This window comes from Podarcis melisellensis, assembly GCF_964234715.1.
Source record: "Podarcis melisellensis genome assembly, chromosome: 2".
Lineage (NCBI taxonomy): Eukaryota > Metazoa > Chordata > Lepidosauria > Squamata > Lacertidae > Podarcis > Podarcis melisellensis.
The window spans coordinates 81,948,423-81,971,008 of NC_138529.1; the positions used below are offsets into that span (position 1 = coordinate 81,948,423).

The 22,586-nt window shown below is 43.6% G+C and overlaps 1 long non-coding RNA gene across 1 annotated transcript; it reads left to right on the plus strand.

Annotated features, from left to right (window-relative positions):
• Positions 1-361: 361 nt before the first annotated feature.
• LOC309363296 lies at positions 362-1,398 on the plus strand. The gene is made up of 2 exons (XR_014165298.1): positions 362-892; positions 1,269-1,398. It is a non-coding gene; the product is annotated as an uncharacterized lncRNA (long non-coding RNA).
• The last annotated feature ends 21,188 nt before the right edge of the window (positions 1,399-22,586 follow it).

Consider the following 22,586-nt stretch of genomic DNA (forward strand, 5'->3'; position numbering starts at 1 on the left):
CCCTTTCCACCCCTTAGCGTCCTCCTCCTTTGTAGAATTAGCAGAAGCAAGACAAGGAACTTTATGGCACTGAATTGCATGTGACAAAATACCCCTCATTAACATGAAGATTGCACTTCATGTACCTTGTTAGGTTTTGACAATCTGAGAATGACGTTTCCTAATCTGGGGAGATTAGTCACCTATGGCAGACCATTATTTCCTGCCTGTTTCTATTGACATAAACAGGGCTGAGGAGTCTTTCAGCCAGAGGACTGTGTTCTCTTTTGGAAAATCTTCTTGGGGAAGGGGGCACATGCCAGTGGGGTGGGGTCAGAGGCAAAAGTGGGCAGGACAATGAATGCAAATGTAGCTTCAACAGTAACAACAGCAGCAGCAGCAGCAGCAGCAGCAACAACAACAACATTTTAAGAATAACCAAGCAAAAGAACAGATTAGTTCCCAGCTGCACCCACAATTGTGTGGTCTGAGGAGGCATCAATGATGCCTCCCCAGCTGTTGCCATTGGCTGTGGACTGCCTGTGATGTCACAAAAGCACATGGCAACCGAGTGGACATAAACATGGTCCAAGGGGAAAGGCTTTCTCCCTTCCCTAATGGATCACAGCAGGTAACAGCTGTCGCATTCAGGACTCCTAGATTTTCACATGGAATTAACAGACAGAATGAGGAGATCATCCAGCAGCAAGTTGCTATGGAGTGATAGAAAGCAAGTTTGCTTGCTGAGTGGGATTGCAGCATGGAGGGGGCCGATACCCATGGTTGGAAGCTGTCTGGAGCCTGGCGATGGACTTAGTGGAAGCTGGCAAATGTTGGTGGGTGGAAGCTGGTGGAGTTCACATTTGGAAGCTAGTGGGTGGCACAAGGCTGAAGCAGGTTGTTGCTTGCACATGTAAGAGGGTTGGCATTTACGTTCAGAAGCTGGTTGACATGAACTGTGTGGATATTTGCGTATGGAACTGAGAGTGGCTGACGAGCGAATGTGTCTGTTGGCGTTCTTCATGGAAGTCAGCCGGTGTGTGTCTGTGTGCGTGACTGGGAGGTTTTGAATGTGGTCAAAGCAAATGGTGTGTGTCCGGGTTCGTTCAGGGGGCGGTGGAGGTCACCCTGCAGGCACAAGATAAATGGATGAGCCTTGGACATTCATGGGTGGAAGCAGGCAGGCTGAGGCTAGGGATGAAGTTGCTAGTCAGAAGCCAGTGAAGATGTCTGGGCAACCCTGTTAGATAGGAGCCATCCCTCTCACTGTGCCTGTGTTTGCTTTCCAGGATGCCTGAAGATGGGAAGGCTTTTCTCGAGGCTACCTGTGGAAGTAATGAAGAGAACCACAGGACTTAAGCCAGCCAGCTTCTATTTCTAAAGAAATGTCTTTCTAAATACACTGTTCATTACACCTTCCCCAACCTCCCACAAGAGGATTACTGGAAGGCTGTTCAGGTGCTTCTCCAGCTGTTGCCATTGGCTCTGGACTGCCTGTGATGTCACAATAGGACATGGCGACTGAGGAGAAAGAGACATGGCAGCTGAGGGAGGGAGCAGCCACAGGAGAAAGGACTCATGGGAAGCTGGGTCACATGGCCATTGGACACAGAAAGGAAATCTGGGTTGACTCCCTCCTATCTACGTAGGTTGCCAAGACATTGCTCTCTCAGGGTTCCTGTATCCTGTCATTGACTCCACCTCCTGTTGGGTTCCTTGACTTCTGCTCCTATTAGGCATCAGCCACCACTGCTGGAAGGCCATGTCTGGCCTGAAGTTGCCCCTGCCTGATTTACAGTCATTTATACGCCACTCTTCAGGTTACAAATCTTTCTGAGGCAGCTTACAAATGTCAGAAACATTTGAAAACTGCAGTAATTGATATTGACATGTGTATACCAGTATCAGGGTCCTTCCCACAGAGCAGTTGGTGATAGGTGGCTTTGTGGGTGAAGAGGATGGCGGTTCACCTGGAGTAAACCCTGAGGTCTTCCTCAACCACCTGCCTCCCTCCCTCCTTCCCTCTCTCCTACAATCCTTACAAGTTTTTGAGTATTAGGAAACATTTGGTACAGCTCAGCTGTGAGAGAAAATAATTGTCAGCTCTCAAGTAACTAAGCAGGTGGCACATGAAGGGAACAAGTTGTGCACGTATTCTTGTGTGTATTAAGAAAGAGAGAGAGAGAGAGAGAGAGAGAGAGAGAGAGAGAGAGAGACTTTTCTAAAGGAAAGAAAACTGCACAGGTCCAAGTTCAAAGGGAAAAGTGAGACCTGGAAGAAAATTCTTGCTGTGCTATGACTATGCAGAAATCCCTATGGTAAGAACATGACATTAAAATTGCAGGTTCATGCTAGCATAGACTACTACTGTATAAGGCTATACCCAGGAGATCTTTACAATGCATTTCATTGTCACTTTCCTACCTGGGTAACAGAGTGCTTTAGTCCACTTTAAATGCACAAATGCCAGTTTCCCAATACATGCTTGAATCCCTGCAAAATATTGACAGACTGGAGCTGCCAGTAGTTTTTATTAATAGAATCATGAACTGTAGAGTAGGAAGGGACCCTGAGGGCCATCTAGTCCAACCCCCTGCAATGCTAGAATACAGCACAAGCAACATACTATGTCTGCTGAATACCTGATCCTAAAAATGCTTGCTTATTGAAAATAAGTTCCCCTGATTCCACTGAGTTTAACTTTCAAGGAAGTGTATATATGGTTTCAACCACTATAATCCACCATTTGTTTAGTTGCATCTCCTGTTAACCCTGTTTAAGAAATGACCTTCCCAAGTTCTAAATGCAATTTTCCAAGTGTTTGTGATGTGTGTGGGGGAGACCTGCTGGCTTTAATCTGCCTGCCTCCCACAAATATGGGATCTGCTATTAAGTGCTCTGCTGAACTGTGATATTTCCAGCAAAGTGATGGATGCAGAACTGGGGGTGTAAATTTCAGGAGAAGGTCCCTGTTTACAGAGGTGTTTGGGCTGCGCAAGAATCTCTGGATTCCTAGTGACTCATTGAGACAAAATAGCCTTGAGTGTAATATTCTGCTGATGTGCTCCCTGAGGATTGCCCCATAAATGTCGGCTGGTTCTTCATCTAGACATTCCTGCCATAATTGGTAACTCCTGGGTCTGTTTATTCTTCCTCTATATTCTACTATGAAACGAAGTCAGGATAGGCTGAGTGTGGCACCCTACTCCGATTAAGGGCAGCAACAAATTTCCTATTGATGTTAACAAAACTAATTAAACTCTAAGCTGCTTTTCAGTTAAAACAAATAAAGTAACTAGGGAGATAAATGCTTGGGAGGGTTCCACAGTGCTTTATGCAAACATTTGCCATTGTTTGACACTGCCAGTTTTTCTTCCTACATCCCTCCTGTACTTGAACTTCTACTATCGCTTTCCCCCTCTTAGGGCTCATTCACATTTCTGCTTGTTGCATGTCTAGAAAGTGTTGGCTCAGAAAAGAAAAGAGAAAAAAAATAAGATTTCCTTGGATGCCAAGATCCAAGTTTGGGGCAACTACTGTTTGGTTAGAGAACTCCAGCAGAGATTTAAAATCACAAAGTAAAGCATGGAAATATAGGCTGTAAAACCTTTAAGATATGCTCTTCCAAGTGAGTTCCAAATTTGTCCCCTTTAAAAGTTCCTTCCAAAGTTGCCCTCTTCCCCCAGCATAGGAACAGACGACACATTTGGTAAGTTAAACAATAGTTTACTTACAAACTCTCTTACAAAGTTCAGGTTGATGTGCTTTTCTATACATCAATCAGAAAAAGCTGCGCAGGCAGTAAACCATAGTTTAGTTACAAAGTGGTAATAGTTCCTAAACTATTGGTATATGCTGAAAGCCACGTGGCTGAACTGGAGGAACCACCTCAGACCTCTTTTCATGGTGAATTTGCAGCTAGATTGGGGGGCAGCAAAGGCTTGATTACTGTACCTATTTCCTCCCAGGGTAAGGGGAAGTGACATAGCTAAGCCTGGCAGGATAGCTTATTCTACGGTATTAACCCTCTATTCTATGGTATTAACCCTCTATTGCCCTATTAACCCTCTATTAAGCATGTTAGTTATACGAGGCTGGTTATCCTACAGAAAGCAGGTGTCTGAGCTTCTCCCTCACTTTCTAGGCATGGGTCTGAGTGGGTTTTGCATTTTCCCCACAGCTTTCCCCAGAAAGCATGCTCTTTACTGCTGAATCAGAACAAATGGCAATCTATGGAAAACTCAATTGCCGTTTGTTCCAGTTCAGCAGTAAAGAGCGTGTTTTCCCAGAGGAAAGTGGCAGGGCAAATGGAGATGTGGATGGGTCCTTAGTTTTCCTCCCTCCTCACTCCCATGCCATGGCCACTGCTGTTGTGCAACCCACCTTCTCTTTTGCTCCCCTCCCCTACCTGAATGTCAGTCAAATCCAGGACACTGATGAGGCGCTACAAATCCTCCAAGGGGGCTGTGTGGTGACAGGGTGCTCCACAGATATATACAGTATAGACCAGTAAGATAACTCGGTATAATGGAGCATATCTGATACATAGATACCTCTATTATTCATAGGATTAAGTTTATTGCTTATGGCTTTTCATTTTATCTACACAGCTATACCTCACTAATATGAGGTATTAATCGTCTATATAATTTAGTAACTTTGTTCATCCTTACCTTGTGTAAAAGGTCCATTGTTTCCTAGCAATGTTTTCTAAAATGCAGCCTGTCTCTGACTTGTCCTTACGATCCAAAATATGGCACTAATAAGTTTGCTCAGGACAGTTATCTTTACTGGGTTAGCCACTTTGGTTACAATGCCTTAAGGTTGCTGGGTTTTCAGAGGATTGAAGCTCTGAAACTTTTGAGGTGTATTGAACACTCAATTAAGTAACTAATAATTATGTAATGGCTGCAATTGTCCTGAGGGTTTGTCAGTCCTCTCCCTTGCTTGGAAAGTACTCTCCAGCCACTGGATGGGATAAATTAATCTCAAATGGAAGTTCACATGAACTAGGGGAGCAGGGATATTACGGCTGCAATTTACATCCTACTTGTGTTAAACCACCTTCTGCTTTTTGTAAGCTTCCTCTATACAGTGGTACCTTGGGTTACAGACGCTTCAAGTTACAGACACTTCAGGTTAGACTCCGCTAACCCAGAAAGAGTACCTTGGATTAAGAACTTTGCTTCAGGATGAGAACAGAAATCGGGTGGTAGTGGCAGCAGGAGGCCCCATTAGTTAAAGTGGTACCTCAGGTTAAGAACAGTGTATATGGGCTACTGCGGAAGGCCATTGCTTCCTACTCCCTAACCCATTTTATGAAGTAGAGCAGCAGCCAAATGGTGACCTCAAGGTGTTGTTAGCAAACAAGTTAATGCTTATTTTTGCTCTTTCAGTAGATAAAGATCTAACAGGGTTTATTATTTTCAATCCTATGACCTCTTCAAATGAACTTTACTACTTTTTTTAAAAAAACACACACACGCTTGACTGATCTTTCCTTTATTTTACTATGTCTGTGGTTGTTTCCAGCTGAGGTGTATATTGGGCAATCGTCCTAAGTTGTTTTCACAAAATCTGCACTGAGGTTATATGACATTGCCGCCAAGTAATTGTTATCCTCCACTTTCCACTGTAGTTTTCCATCGCTTTTTTTTGCTGCAGAAAGTCTGTTTTGTTTTTGTTTTTGGAAGAGCATTTGGGTACTACTTAGCCACTGTTATTTATCACAATGCATTCTCAGTTATGGGTTATGGAGAAGGGCTTAAAGGGCATACATGGGCATCTACTGAAATGTACGAAAGATTTTTGAAAACGTGTGACAGTCTGGAAGTGCCCTGAATTTTCAGTCACCAAACTTTTCAGGAGAGAAATTAACTATCTGCAGCAACAACACAAATAAATATTAAAGTTAGCCCAAGCTTTGATGTCTTCTAGAATCTGGATAAACATGGGCTTTCCAGAGCTCTATCCTAAAGGAGCAAAATGTTATTTGTTGAACTTTGGCTGATCTCTTCCAGACTGTGTTTTTTTGTTTTTTTAAAGCAGTTAAGTGGTCTGCAGAGCAGCTCTAGAACAAGTGAAAGTTATTCTTTACCCTCTCTCACCCTTTTTATCTATGGTGATGCAAAGGTTAGCAATTTCAAAGCAGCTGCAATAAGTAGCTTAAGCCACAGTCTGTTGACAGGGAATAACCATGATTACCTAGTAAAGCTGGCTTTGTGAAGAGGAGGAGGAGAAGCAGCTGCCTGTGCTGCTTTGCCTAACGCCATGACAACCAGTGATAGCCAGTTACCTACTAGTTCCGCTGTCCAACCCAGAAATCTCCCTAAATACCTTTTGCTACTGCTGCTAATGGTTCCTGTGGCACTTATTGCAACCGTTTACCTGTTGCTCTCATAAAAACAGCGCATATTGATGTGCTCTATTATAAATCAATGGCATTACTGGACAGGTTGTGCAGCACGATTGATGAAGATGCCTTGCCAATTCTTTACATGATATACGGGCACTGCAGTATGCCTGGGCACATTTACGGTTTACCATAAACGGAGCTTAGCTTATGTTAAGGCACAGATGATCTGCAGCATTACACTGGTAATTTATATATTGGGTGAAGCAGGAGCTTTAAAGAGCATCCTTTCACATTGTTCTGCCTTTGCAATAAAGATATATTGTGAATGGAAATCATGAAGATACTGCAGGTTCAGTCATAGGGCGATATGGATGTGCATTGAGATGGTCTATCTGCTGGGAGAATGGACAAAACAATGAGGTCATGTGCATGCCTTTGTGTGTGGTGGTGGTGTTTGCTTGTTTTGTGCAATTGCACAGTTAAAGCAAGAGCATGCAATCAATCATGTTGTTTCAGAGTAGTTGGAATGTGCAGTGGTGCATTTATCTGAGCGGTATTTGCAAATGCCAATCTATGAAGGTGTCAGGCAAGCAAATAGCACACATTTATCCTGCATAAATCTGAGTTATAACGAAATGCCAAGAACTTCTCAGGATGGCGTCAGAACTGCCTCAAAATACAAACAGGTCCATGTGCTCTAGATGTGACTGGTATCAATCACTTTACTCTCTTTTTAATTGCAGCCCATTCTGGGGATTAGCAAGTGAGACCTCTTGTGCTCTGGGATATTATCATTCAGCAACACAGAGGACAGAGGAGATCGTGAATAATAATAATCTCTTAAGCGTCTTCCATTGAGGAACAACATGTGCTTTATAAACATGAATGAGTTAAGCTGCTTGAATCCCCGTGACGAAGGAGAAACACAACATGAGCCTTCTCCACCTGCTGGGGCTGCGTGTAAGAACATGTGTGTGTGCCAGCTGCCTTGCCCAGCCTTTGTTGACATGACACCATTTTTCACATGGCCTTCACTGCTGTGCATTGTGGGCTTCCAATCTAACCTTACTCACAGGGTAATGAAGGGGCTGAGTTTGTAATCATAAGTATATTATGAATGGCCCAGATTACGAGGGTGCCTGCTGATAGAACAGGGGAAAGAAATCTTCATCGGGCTACTAAATCTTTCTCCACAATTTTGCTGAATGGGCTTAATTAAAAATCATGGATGCCCGTGCTATTTCTCTGCTGAAAGCTCCAGGCCCTGATTAAAAACTTTGCCCTACATGGACATTACTCTTTCGTTCCTGGCCCTGCTGCAAAACTCTTCTATATCTAAGGTAGTTTTAAGAATGTTTCACATCTGGCCCAGATCCAGCTGCAAGAAACCTATTTGATCCCAGGCTTCCCATTGTCAAAGATGGTTCTGGGTGAATGCGGGTTTACAACTCTCAAGAAGTTATTATCTAGGATGAGTTGTGAAGATAAGCCAAACTAGATTTCACAATGAGCCCACAATGAGTTCATTAGCTGCACCCACATACCATTTTCTTTAACTGCAAGGGAGGAGGAATCCTGGGATGTTTTCTAACAGAAGGTAGCTGATATAAATCTATGCATATCTTTCTTGCTACACAGACAAGTGGTTTTCCACCCATTGCCTCTTTCTCCTCTGTACTGTATGAACTGTGCCTGGTTCCCAGTATTGAGCATATGATTGATTAAGTTTATAGACCACTTTTCAGCCAGTAATACCTGCCAAAGTGGTTTTACAGCAACATTTGAAACATCCTGAACAAATTAAATTCTTAAACAAATTACAATTTAGACAGGCACTTCTGGGTGGCAACAACCTGGAATAAACCAAAAGTCACTGAACAACAGAAAAACCCACAGAAACATAACTTTCGCTACATCCAAACAAACCTACCTATGGCCTAATTTCACAAAGAACCCAAATGCAAACATTTTGGCTGATAAATTCTGATCAATGGGCCACATGAGAAGAGTCTTTCTCAGTCCTAGCTTTATTGCCCATTCTCTCTCTCTCTCTCTCTCTCTCTCTCTCTCTCTCTCTCTCTCTCATATAGGTGCCAAGTCTCTAGGGCCCTGGGTGCCCAAGCACCCACAAAATTCACCATGAAGGGGCCGAACACCCACAAATTTGGGTGCCAGGGCCATGCACGCTGCATGGCACCCATGACCCCAGGCACCCACAGTTATGGGGCCAAGCTGGCAGTCCTGCTCTCTCACTTACATGAACCCAACTACATTATCACACTTCCCGTCTCAGAATCCTAAAGCCTCAATCTCACTTTTTAAACCTCCTAATTTTCACCCTTGCAATTCTGCGCAATGTTATACTTTCCCGATCACCATTTCTCTCCTATCCCACCTGCCTCTGTCTCATCCTCCCCGCCCTTCCTACCCTGACACAGTTGAGGATTAGCATCCAGTGTATTATTTACATCGTTGCTAAATATTTAATTTAATCCTGGCTAGATTTGTTCTGCTGAGCCCTTAAACATGACCTGCTTTACTCTGTACTTACACCTAATCCAAACCCAAAACTTTCCACCTTGGGCAGCTGATTCAGCCTACCCTGGCTGCCACCTGAGTGTTGCACCTTCTCTTAAGGACACGGTGCTGCTGGGATGGGGAGCAAAGCTTGTGTCTGCACAAAACGACACTTGGTACTTGGGCTTGCACAGCATGACCTGGCCTTTCCCCTCTCATTGCTGAATGTCACAGCCAGTTGCAGCCTGAATGTCTGTTGCTTGGAGTCACAAGTGGGCAGAGAATTGTTGCACTTTGGTCCTGCTTTGGCATTTTCTAGAGGCACCTGGTTGGCCACTGTGAGAACAGTGGAAGCTTTATTTTTTCTGTGATGATTTCACTGTCTATCCCATGGGTAGGCAAACTAAGGCCCGGGGGCCAGATCCGGCCCAATCGCCTTCTAAATCTGGCCCATGGATGGTCCGGGAATCAACATGTTTTTACATGAGTAGAACGTGTCCTTTTATTTAAAATACATCTCTGGGTTATTTGTGGGGCATAGGAATTCGTTCATTTCCCCCCCTTCAGAATACAGTGGTACCTCGGGTTAAGTACTTAATTTGTTCTGGAGGTGCGTTCTTAATCTGAAACTGTTCTTAACCTGAGGTACCATTTTAGCTAATGGGGCCTTCTGCTGCCGCCGTGCCGCCAGAGCACGATTTCTGTTCTCATCCTGAAGCAAAGTTCTTAACCTGAGGTAATATTTCTGGCTTAGTGGAGTCTGTAACCTGAAGCATATGTAACCTGATGTGTATGTAACCCGAGGTACCACTGTATAGTCCAGCCCCCCACAAGGTCTGAGGGACAGTGGATCAGCCCCCTGCTGAAAAAGTTTGCTGACCCCTGGTCTATCCTGTTCTTCCTCCCAAAGAGCCCAGGATGGGGAGGAAAGGGTTCACCCCTCTCTGTGGACTACCTCCACCACCCCCATGCCTAGGATTAGATTTTTGAAATCCCCTGACATGTCAAATATTCATAAAATTAACATGACAGGTAATTAGACCTCCAGGGACAGAATCTGGTGCACTGTGCAGATAAAGCAAACAGCCTTAGGCTGAACAATCTCCCATTCCAAGGTCCACTGCAGATTTTCTTACTTAGAAATAGAACAACGGGTGCCAGAGGGAGACATAGAGGATCCCAAATCAAACTGGCTCCAGTGAAAACAAATCTGAAAAAGTGATGCAGGATTATGCAAGTCACTTTAACAGGATTACTGCAACAGGGGAGAAATGCCAAACATTCCCAGACGGACAACCTTCCCCTGGGCTTGCCCCGAAGTGAGCGAGGCTGCACTCCCCCAGCTTCCCTAAACAAGGAAATGGTATCTTTTTAAACACACTGCACACGATGTCCCCAGAGCTATACAAATGGGGCCCTCAGTTAACTGGATTCCCAGGCACGCAGACGTGGCTTGAGAGCCTGCAGCTGGCATTCCGCAGGGATCTCAGGTGACAATGACAAGAAGCAGATTGCAAGAGTATTTCTCCTTTCCCTCTCTGGTGCCATATGGTGCTCTAAGATGACAGTAAGCAGTGTGCTCATACAATGATGTGAGTCAGCCCCACAACCTCAAGCACGGGACTCCCATGCCCAGACACTGTCACGCGAGCGAGCTTGGTGGCAGGACACACACCTGGCATGCGAAAGGTCTCAGGTTCAGTTCCCTGAAATCTCTAGATAGAGCTGGAAAAAGTCCCCTGCCCAAAACTCTGGAGAGATGTTTCCAGCCAGGGTAGTGATCTAAGTGAACCCACAGTCTGACTTTGAGCAAGGCGGCTCCCTACAAATAGTAATAGTCTGGGAATTGTAAGAGGCTGGCTCTGTCACTCAGTTGGCATCAGCCGTCTTTCTGTCCTGAGTTTTATTGGCTGGGATCCTGTGAAACAGTAGTTTCTAGATTCTGCAGGGAAGATGGATGAAATGCAAACTGCGCAGGTAAGGATGTGCAGTTCAAACAATCCCAGTTTCACTAGAGAGGTGGAGCTATCAAACAAAAAGACCTCGTAGCTATTAGGATTTGGTTTTTTTTGTGATTTCTTGTTCAGATGTTTTTAAAGGATTGTGCTGTTTCATGGCTTTTCATCTGGTTGCCTAAGCCACCTACCACGTGTGCAAAGGGTGGCGTATAAATCATCTGAATAAATGAATGAAAGCAAGAAAAGTTGGCTGGGGTCATTAAATGGGAGCAGTAAGAAGGTCTTGGTGGGAATCAAAAGGAGTAAGATCTGGATGCAGGACAGGCTTAATGGATGTAGAATTTATTGTTCTGGCTCCTTTCTAGCATAACAGTGACTAACAGCCCCCTATTTCTTCCCACTAGAATATGGTTCATATAAGTCCTGGGATTGCTCACCCTGGGGTTCACAAGGCATTTTGAAATACTTTCGAGAATTCAGGCTGCTTGAAGGAGGAATAGGAACTGCAAGTTCTGGGGTTGATAAACCTGAATTTAGGGGAAAGGACAACTGAGTCTATATGGGGATGTTTTCTGTAAGGCAAGAATAGTATCTTAGTGACCTAACCATCAGAAACTGTGTGTTAAAATTAATAAATGTGGAATCAGGATGGAATGGACTTGTCAGGAGATACATGCAAAAGTGACATGAACCAATAATATTGTGATTTATCTATCCTTGCTTTCAACATAATTGCTTATGTCACAGGTGACAGAGACATCAGGCAATGTTATATGCCCATGCATAATTCTCTGGTTTAAATGCATGTTTATGAAATCTCTGAAAGTTAATCAATAATCTTGATTAGTAGAAGATGTGGCATACCGTGCTTTCCTGCAGGGTGATATCAGCCTGCATCTCAAGACGGGAGCGTGCGCATCAGTGACAAAGTGATATTGACGCAACCCTTAGCACCATTGCCCATCAAAGTGGATCGGTGTTATCTTATGGATAAATTCACTGACTTGCCCTTTGCTAGCTAGCAGAGGTGGCTGTTTTGTTTTTTTAAAATAAGTCATTCAACAAACAAACAAACAAACACCCCCTTGCACTAACCACTACACAGTGCCCCCTGTATCCTTTGTGCATGACCGTGATCAATTGAATATCTATTACTGCTCCTGTTCCAATGCTGACTTTATGAGTAGAGCTCTATTGTTACTCAGAGTGATTTATGAAGTCCTCTTTATTTAGCATTCTAGCTCCGTTTGGTGCATGTCAAGATATTTGCAGAAAATGACTATATGCAAGTCAGGACGATCTGCCTGGTTATGTAACACAAGCAACGCTGCACTAATAATAGAAAGCGGAAGAAAGCCTGGAGCAGGAAGAGCAGCGGAGAAGGGATAAATCAAACAAATGAAGTGCAGAAGAAAATGTCATTCTTGGACAAATGGTGACAGCGTTCATTCTGTCCTCTTGGCATTTCCCTCGGTGCTTTCATCAGTTCCCAGGAGGATCTGCATTCAGGCAATTCCGATCCGATGGCATGGAGGTCCAAAGGCCAAACGCAAACAAATGTGTGGAGAGAACCCACATTTCCTTGGCCCGTATTTGTTTCCTGGCTTACGCAAGAGGTGGATGCAATGCTAATTTGTTGCTGATTTAGGTTGTGCAGTCGTGGATGAGCAAATCCCATCAAAAACTCTGGGCTATTGGTGACTGAAGGACTGGAGTCCAGCTCACCGTTGAAATAAGCTCAACCATAGGAATACAGTGGTACCTCGTGTTACATACGCTTCAGGTTACAGACTCCGCTAACCCAGAAATAGTGCTTCAGGTTAAGAACTTTGCTTCAGGATGAGAATAGAAATTGTGCTCCAGCGGTGTGGCGGCAGCAGGAGGCCCCATTAGCTAAAGTGGTGCTTCAGGTTAAGAACAGTTTCAAGTTCGAATTAAGTACTTAACCCAAGGTACCACTGTATAGGAAACAGCCTTAGACCCTTAGATCTAGCCCAGTATTGTCTACACTCACTGGCCGCAACTCTGCAAGATTTCAGACTGGGGACATTTGCTTCTCTACCTGGAGATGCTAGGTGGGGATTGAATTTGCAACCTTCTGCATGCAAAGCAGATACTCTGTCGCTGAGCCATGGCCCCATAGGGCTGTTTCCCAGCATGGAATGACATGCTACATTCAACACAGGGCTCCTGTCAAAACTGACAGCTGTGGATTGACTTTGTCCATGCATGTCCCCATCATCTTTAGGCAGAGCTATAACCTTACCACGTTGTGTGTCTCTCTGCCAACATCCAATGCACACCACTGAGCGGGATGGGAAAGGACAATGCGCAATGTGCTGGTGATACTGCAGCATGTCCAGCATGCCAAGGGTGGGAGATCTTGACATGGTGCTGCTGCCTTCCTCTGAGGCTTCCGAATGTGGGTCTGTGTGGCACAACAGAAACACGTGTGCTCCCAGCACACAAAGGTGTGCATGCAATTCTTTAATGCAGAACTGATGTTTGTACAGGAAATTGATTGACTGAATGAATGAATTTATGTACAGTGGTACCTTGGGTTACATACGCTTCAGGTTACAGACTCCGCTAACCCAGAAATAGTACCTCGGGTTCAGAACTTTGCTTCAGGATGAGAACAGAAATCATGCTCCGGCGGCGTGGCGGCAGCAGGAGGCCTCATTAGCTAAAGTGGTACTTCAGGTTAAGAACAGTTTCAGGTTAAGAACAGACCTCCGGAACGAATTAAGTACTTAACCCGAGGTACCACTGTATTGCCTTTCTGCCGAGGTGTTCAAGGCGGTTTGACAATTTGAAACTGCATGAGGGGCCATGATTCATGAAAATAATTTGAGAGCACAGGAAGAAGGGCAAAGGGATTGTTGTTGTCTATATCTGTTTCGCTAGCAGTATCAAAGTTGTGCCGTCAATGTTTCGCTTTATTGCTCAGACACCCACAAGCACTCACACAGCCTGCCCTTCTAGTAGGTTGAGTGAAGTGGGTGCCTCAGATGGCAGATTCCAGGGGGCATCAGCAGCGTCTTCCAGCCATTTCCCCTTCACCCTGGCTTTTCCCATCTGCCTGAGCTGGTGCCCTGGTGGTGTTACTGCTTAAAAAGGTAAAGGGACCCCTGACCATTAGGTCCAGTTGCAGACGACTCTGGGGTTGCGACACTCATCGTGCTTGTTGTTTCAATGGTGCTGCATCTGTGTTCAAAGGGGCTGCGTGTATATTTTTTCATTATATTGTTATTTTAAATGTGGAACATTTTTTAAAGTGAAATACTGCTCCCGTGATTGGTGATGTGGGGGGAGGGGAGGAAAGTTTCTTAGTTCCATTTTGACTGTTAACTAATCAGTGCTGTGTACAGCCAGCATCTGTTGCAAACTCACAAAACCATTTTTTCAGATCTGAGCCCTAGAGAGAAGTATGTGTGTTTATGTGTCCCAGATTGGGCCCTCTGCTTCAGGAATATTGCATTTGTCTTCACCTTTAATCATACAAGAATGCTAGTATTCTTTCATTACAATTTGCTGAACTCAGCATTTCCTTAATGTGGGGGTTGATCTGCATATGGCATCTTAATGGGTCAGCAAGCCCAACTGATTTCAATAGACTCATTTCTGTTGATTGTGCTGTTAGCGTATGATAGATATTGATAGATGTTTTGAAATGCTTGCTGATTTTTTATAAATGTGAATTCTTTGTTGGGTTTAGTAAACTGTTGCAATAATTAATTGGATTATTCAGCAGGGTGTTACACTTTAGAGAGAAGCAAATTAAAGTGTACAAATATTTCAAATGAATAATGGTGGAAATCTGGTACTAATTATATTCCAAATGAGTTTCACAATGTCCTTTCCATCATATTTATTCTGTGGTAGCATTTTTGGTTAGTAATAAAAACCAGAGTATAAGTTCACTGGAATACATGCAGTATCCAAAAGCAATTGACCCTACAATTCTCATGCTGCTTACTCTGTGATCTCACTGGAAACATCTGGATTAAACAAGACTATAGCAACCTAAAGGTACATAAAGGATCTGGGAGTCACCTCTTTACGCTGAGCTTTGACACGTAAGAAAGTTTTTTAAGGGCCTGCCCTATTCTTCTGATGGTGTTTAATTTGTTGTGAACTGTTTTCAATACCATATTTTTAGTTACTACAACCTACACTGGGTTATGGTGATGGGTAAGTAACAAATCCTAATAATAATACTAACAACAACAACAACAACAACAATAATATCATCAGCACAGCTGACATAGAAAAGCTACATAATGTATCTTTTAATTTGAGTTTAAGGGTTGGGCTTAATTTAAGAATAAAACTAAATAAACAGAGCAGGTGTTTCTTTCCATAAAGGAAACCTGAAAAGACGAACAAAGGCAATGTTGTTAACCTCATTTTGGAGAGAAGGCGCAATGAAACGCAAGCAGAAGTTACTTTCCATCTTGGGCAGAGTTAGAAGAGCTGATGTTTCGGATATACCAAATTCCATCGCTTATTATCAGTTTGCTGAGCCAGCCAGTCGTGGTGTAACTGATATCATACAGAGTGTACATTTCAAACCTCCAAGCTTTTTCTGGATTGTAATTTAGAAAACAAATACCTCTTAAATTGCACATTACAGATTAATTAGGATTTGGTTGGATATGATTAGGCCAATTAAACTGAGCTTCGAATCAGGCAGTGATCACCCATTAATTACAGCCCTAGGCAAGAAAAGTACAAATTAATCACCTGTGACTCCCCCATTCCTGGCTTACTGGAAATGGCAGCTGCCCACCCACCTACTATCTCCGAAGCTTTGGGGAAATCCCTAAAGAGAATTTTCATGGTAGCAAACAAAGCCCTGACATATAGACATTTTCCAGCTGCTTAAGGACACAAGAAGAGCCCTTTTGATCAGACCAGAGGCCTATCTAGAGTCACTGAGTTGGAAAGGTCCACAGGGGTCATGTAGTTGAACTCCCTGCAATGCAGGAATCTCAGCACCCTGTTCCCAGTGGCCAACTCTGAGAAGCCCAAAACTGGGGCATGTGTGCAGCAGCACTCTCTCACTTGTGTTTCTCCACAACTGGTATTCAGAGGCATGCTGCCTTTGAGAGCCCTCATGCCTAGTAGCATCATCCACCAGGAATTTATTTAACCCCCTTTAGAAGCCATCCAAACTGGTGGTTCTCACACTACATCTTGTAGCAGCAAATTCCCTAATTCAGCTACGTGCTGAGAGAAGATGTCTTTCCCCATGACTGCTCCAAAGCTTCAACTGTTCAGCCTCACTGGATGACACCGGGTTCAAGTATTATGAGGAAGAAAAACTTCTCCTCCCATGGTGTTTCCTCCACACCATGAATGATTGCATACGCACCTCTCATGTTTCCCATCACTTGCCTTATTTCCTAAAGGTGGCAAACATTTCAAGCTTTTTTCGAAGAGAAGTTGCTCTACCCGGCGATAATTTGGGCTGCTCTTCTCTGCACCATTTCCAGGCAAGTGCACACAGTATTCTAAGTGCAGATACATTTGGATAAAGGCATCGTGATATTTGCCGTTTTGTTTTTTATTCCTTTCCTAATGATCTTTCGCCACAGCTTAGTAAAGGTGTCCAGCTGAGACCTAGCTCTGCCAAGCAGTCCTTTCAGAATAATAATAATAATAATAATAATAATAATAATGTCACCCATCTGACTGGGCTGCCCCAGCCACTCTGGGCAGCCTCAAACAAATTAGAACGCCGTAAGACAGAAAGGCTCTGGGCTCACTGAAATGACAGGTTCAACAAAGCCAGCTTTCTCCAACCATCTAGAGAGGTTTTGAACTGCAACTCTCATCAGTCTCAATCAGCATAACTGTGAGCTATAATCCAAAACATCTGGAGGAGGGCACCAGGCTGGGGAAGATGAGCTAAGCCTTTTTAAACCCTTCCGCTTTTCGAATGACTTTGCTCTAATTATTATTTCATGAGATCTTCACGGACCACAGAGAGAATTCGGAGGACATAGCATTCAGTCCTAAAGCACTCTTTTCTTTGGCACATCACTCTTAATGGCTTCAGCTACAAAGGCAGTCTGTGAAATCAGGGCCAGTTAACACTTTCATCACTCATGCGCGCACACACACACAAGCCCAAACATTATTGTCAATGCAAAGTCCTTCCAGGGCCCTTAGCTGGTATGCACAATGCATTGACTGTGATAAAATGGATTCTGAAGGCTCATATTGTTACAGGCTATCAAGTGACTGAACTGGATAGGCTCCAGTGAGTGGGTACATCCATTTTTTAGAATGGAAGCTTATGTTCAATGTCAATAAAAAAACAAAAACAAACCACCTGTACCTCCATGGTCACAAAAATAGCCTTCAAACAGCAAACATAATCCACTATTAATAATTAGTCTGGCTGCGCAAGTCTTGTTTCCGCACTCATATAACTGAGCAGCAGTGTCTTTCAGAGCTGTGTCAAAAGGGCACTGTGATCCCGAAGCCCAGCCTTGTAACTGGCAACTTGCTTTGTCACCCTAGGCAACAAGGAATTCTATCCAGGCGAGTGGTTGGGTGGGTGGGCGGAAGAGGGATGGGTCACGCCACCCATCCTCCACCTGCTGACTCAAATGATGAAAGGTCCTTGCCATGGCTGTGGACCCTCCAAAGTGCTAGGTGCTAAGAGAAGAGCTCTGTGCCTTGTGTCTTGTCGTGGCTGCCAATGGTCAAGTCTTAGGCGCATTGGGTTGGTCACGGTGAGAGGAAAGTGCTGGGCTAGATGTGCCCCTGGCCTGATTCAGCAGGACACTTCTGCTGTTCTTAAGGATATAGGGCTCAGACGAAAGGGCACTGTGGAAGCACTGCATTACTGAGGTCCTATTCTAAAAGCCATCCTTCAGATGAAATCTGGAATTGCTAAGTAACGACAGATCCGAGGAAAAGAGGCTAACCGATTGTTCTCAAAGGGAACATGAAATGCATCTGAGCCAAGGGCAGAAAGGCAAGTCCTGAGAGCCAAGGGATGAGGACCGAGAGGTGAGCCATAACATCACACCTGGCACACAGGTTCTGATCTCATCCTCTTATTACACTCTTCAGCTACAGCAGCCGGTAAGCTGATCATTGGCAAGGAGTGGGGGGGGGGGTTCAAGGCATCTAAATGACCTGTGTAAGCTGCAACCAAATCCCACCTAGCTAATTAAGAAAGGCCGGGTGCAGTGGAGGGGGGGGGAACCAGTGAAGTCTGAAGAAATCTAATATGACTATAATAATGTGATAATTATCCTAAACCACACGGGAGTGTAAGATAATCTCACATCTTCCAATAATAGCTTCAAAGGGCTGTACCTCAGCAGTCACTTTCCACTAATTGTTGAATTACAAACAAAATGAGCACATTGGGGCAATTACATAATTTATAGTTTCTGAATAAAGTGTTTCGAAAAGAAAAACCCGGGTTGAAGGGCTGATTCAGTTCATCAAGGGAATGCACATCTTTTCTGCATTTCAGCTTTCCCCTAATAGTCCCAGAATTCAACCCTCACTTAAAACTAATAATCAGGGTAAATGTGCACTCCAGTGCTGGAGCTCATACTCTTCAATATACAAATATGAGTCTCTTTTTTTTAAGAAAAAGAAAAAATTCATAAAATGGAAAGATGTTGCTGCAGGAGGACAGTAGCCATTCTCTTGTCTGAATGAATGGATTAACAGTTGATGGACAATTGCAATGCCTCCCTTATCCCTTCTTATGGAACTTTATATTCAAATTTGACTTGGACTGGACAAATAGAGGACATTATGGAGAATTATCCTCCGTAATGTAGGATGCATGGCTGCTGCAATAGGTGATGGTAGTTTGTCGATGTTCTAACCCTTTGAGACAAGATAAATGGAATGTATTTGCCCTCTGTCCATTACAGCATACTCTGGTGTCTTGGGGAAAGAATCACATGCAATAACCCTCACAACAGAAACAATGCCCCAAGGGGAAACTCTCTGTACTGTGAAACAAAAGAGTAATTATTGAGGAGAAATTGTGTCTCCAAACACAAGAAGCTCATAGCATACCACTAACTACCGTAATGACACAAAACGAGCAGTTCCACAACTGAACTGTGTTCATCTGTCACAGACCATGACCTATGCAAAAGACCAAGAGAACAGAAAGATCTTAAAATCTTTTTGAGCTGAGATGGGGTGTGAGAGAAAGAGACACAGATGGATAGGTGGGGGTGGAAGTTGTGAATACTAGAGCTGAAAATGATCTGCTCTGCAGACAAATTCATCTGACGCTTTTCGAGAATCAGCCCCAAGTTGGCCTTGCAGTACCAAGTGGCAAGAACACAGGCAGGGAGATTGGATCAAAAGTATACATGCTACTCAAATCTCAAGGCTGTTCTGCCAAGAAGAATGAACATAAGTGCTGGGACTGTACTCCTAGTTTTTATCAGCAAACTAGGTGGCTGAATGTTAACAAGAATCAAAATGAGGGGACAGCATGTTCGGCTGAACATTTTGAAACAACAACCCCCACCCCACAAGAGGGCACACATCTTCGCCTTCTCCAACAGTCAAATACAGACTTAGTGGTCTCCAGAAGCCACAGAATGCTGAGTGTCAACTGGAAAAGAAAAATGGTAAACTGCTTAGGCAGCAGAGGAAACCTGCCTGCCTGAGCCCTTTATAGCTTATAGTACTCTGGGGGAGGACATAAGATGGCTCCATCAATTAGAAAGCAAGGACATGCTGCAACATTTTGTTGCAGGGCCCATTTCAGAATGCTAATGATTTACAAGGGGAGTAGATCAGTGTTAAGAGCACCTGCCTTGCATGCAGATGGTCCCAAGTTCAATCCCCAGGTAGGAATGGGAGAGACTGCCTGCCCGAAACCCTGGAGAGCTGCTGCCTGTCAATCAGTACTCAAGTAGATGAATCGATGGACTTGAGCTTCCTATGTTCCTGTGTACAAGCCTGACAAAATGAAAGACTTGCTATTATTTCCTTATTATTAAAATTTGTATTTTGCCCTCCGACCCAAAGGCTCTCATGGCAGTATGTAACAATTGATCAAAATGCACAAATCAATAGAGAAATTATAATATATAAAATAGGTATCAAAAAACAAATCAACAACACAAATCCAAGCTATCCAGCATCAGTTTGCATCACTTTTAATTTGCATTGTCTAACAGGAAAGCCTTTTTACCCATTAGTAAACCCCCACACAGGGTGGGGCGGGGCAGTGGCTTCATTTGACTATATTCAAGGAAAAGTCTCTGCAACCTTTCTGGCAATCCATTCCATCGCTGAGCTGCCCTTTATTCCTAACGTTTCCTAATGTATGTAAATGAACCCACTCCTTTTCCCCTTTTTTTGTTTGGCATTTTGCAGAGGGGCACAAATGCTGTCCCTCTCCCTTTTGACATCCCTTTAAATATTTGACAACTGTCAAGCAATCTAATCTTCTCCTCTTTCCTCCTTAAATAAATATGCCCAGTTGCTTCAGCTGTTCCCCAGACAACTTTGTTGTGTTGATCCATTCTGCCACTTGCAGCTTCTCACAGAATCATTTCCCCCGTTTGTCTGCAGCCTTCTTGAACTCTGAACCTTTACTGAACTAAATACAGTATTGCAAATATGTTCTTTGCCACTGCTGAGCAGAGATGTAATATTACTTTTGGGGTTGTGGATGTTTCTATTAGCACAGTCCAAAATGTGCTACAGCAACTCATTGTTTACTCTTACAGTTCTCTACAAATGCTGAGCACATTGTACTGCTGTTGTACACACTGAGTTCTTTATTATATGTCCTCTTAGGAGAGGGGGTGTATTTGCTTTGGCCCCTTTTACCCTGCCGACCTTTCAGATGTTTAATATTAGCACAAAATGCTAGCAATTTGGAACTGCGCAGTACTGTCTCATTCCATGAATGTGATTAATTAGGTGGCACAGCCCAACTACGTTAATTGTCAGAGAGCCTGTCACTTGGCAAATACACCAGCAATGATCTTTTGCAGCTGCTGTTCTTTCAGAGATGACATCTCTATTACAGCTGGCTTATTTAGATGGTTTCAGGAAGGATGTACGGTAATTCATACACCTTCACAGCATATCTGGACCAAAGCATCATTTGCAATAGGATCAGAGCATGGATACCAATAAAACAGTACATCAAGAACAAAAGAGGTGCACATAGTATTATGTGGAATTCGGGGGGGGGGTGAGTGGCAGCAGCGGAATTCAGCTGATGTAAAACTCTGAAAAACTTTGACATTAAAAGCTTCAGCATAATGCATTATATAAATAGTTCAGACTAGAAAAAAATGGAGTAGTGACTAAGACCATTGCTGTATTTAAACACTTTCATTTTTCTGGGGGGAAAGACGTTAAGATAACTTCCAGATTTGAGCCTGCTTTGCTTGTACAGATTTTGTGGGGAGGTTATGTGATATTAACTATTTACTGAGCATTCTTTCTGATTTGCTTGTGAGAAGGCTGCATCAAACAATTGTTATCCCACAATTTCCGGTGCATATTCCTGTTGTTTACCTTATTAAAAAACCAATTTTTTGGGGGGTGGGGAAGAAGGTTTGCTGCATAACAGCATCAAACCAACTTTAATTGCATGACCTGAATTTGTCAGTATGTGATTACGATTACGATATCTTTATTGTCATCGTAATCGTAATCACATACTGACAAATTCAGGTCATGCAATTAAAGTTGGTTTGATGCTGTTATTAAATCTCTCTCTCTCACACACAAAAATAGTGACAGCCTGGAAGTGTCTCAACAAAAGGCAGAAGGGTCACCAGGAAAATAGAGAATGACAATAGCTGGATGATGGTGTTGTGTGGATGCTCCATAAAAAGTAAGGTATCTGAAGGGGGGCAGAAGAATTCCACACTAATCACCCACATGGAAGCTCTTTGTGCTACTAATTCAAAGTCCTAGGTGTATGCACCTTTGAAATGCACAAGATGGATAAGAACAACGATTTTGATTTCAGCAGCTTTGGCCACTTAAAATGAACACTTTCCTTAAATAAGCAAACCCTTTAGGCAAAAGGCTAGATTTGCAGATGAGCTTATGCAAGCTGTATGAAGGTCAAGTGTAATGGGAAATTAATGATCAGTGTAATGAATTAAAGTACATGGTTATTCTTGTTACATAAGAATTAAGGAAGTTATTAGTAATTACCTTGAGTAATCACTGTCATTCTTAAACAAACTTTAACCCTTGCCCAACCTTTTAGCAACTCAGTCATCAGTTGAACTAGGTAGGGGTGCTTAAAGGGGGTAAGGAGAGGGATGACATTTTGGGTCAAATCTAGTGTTGCTCTTCTGCAACCAGAAATGCTTCTTCCATTTGTGGAAGGAAACACAATCCAGTGGAGACTCCAGATGGATAATTTTTCACCAGTTCCCTCCACAGACTCTGCACCATCTTCCACCTGATTTTCAAGGGGCACAGGAGGCATCCACAAAACAAATGGCTTCCCTACCCCTTTCCTCCAGAGAGAACATCCCACAAGTGAGTGGAGTTTATAAGTGTGGTTATTTTTGTTGAGGCTGACTGTCAGGGCCAACCCAACCAGACTGAGAAAGCTGCCTAAGGTGGCAGAATCCAAGGAGCACCTCTGTGGGCTGTCTTGCAAAATCTCACTGGAACCCCCAAAACCACAGCCTTGCACCCCCAGTGAAGCTTCAGCAGAGGCAGCAAGGGGTGGGTAGGTGGGTGGAACGCGTGCAGTGCAGCACCTTTACATTTTGCCTCAGGCGGCC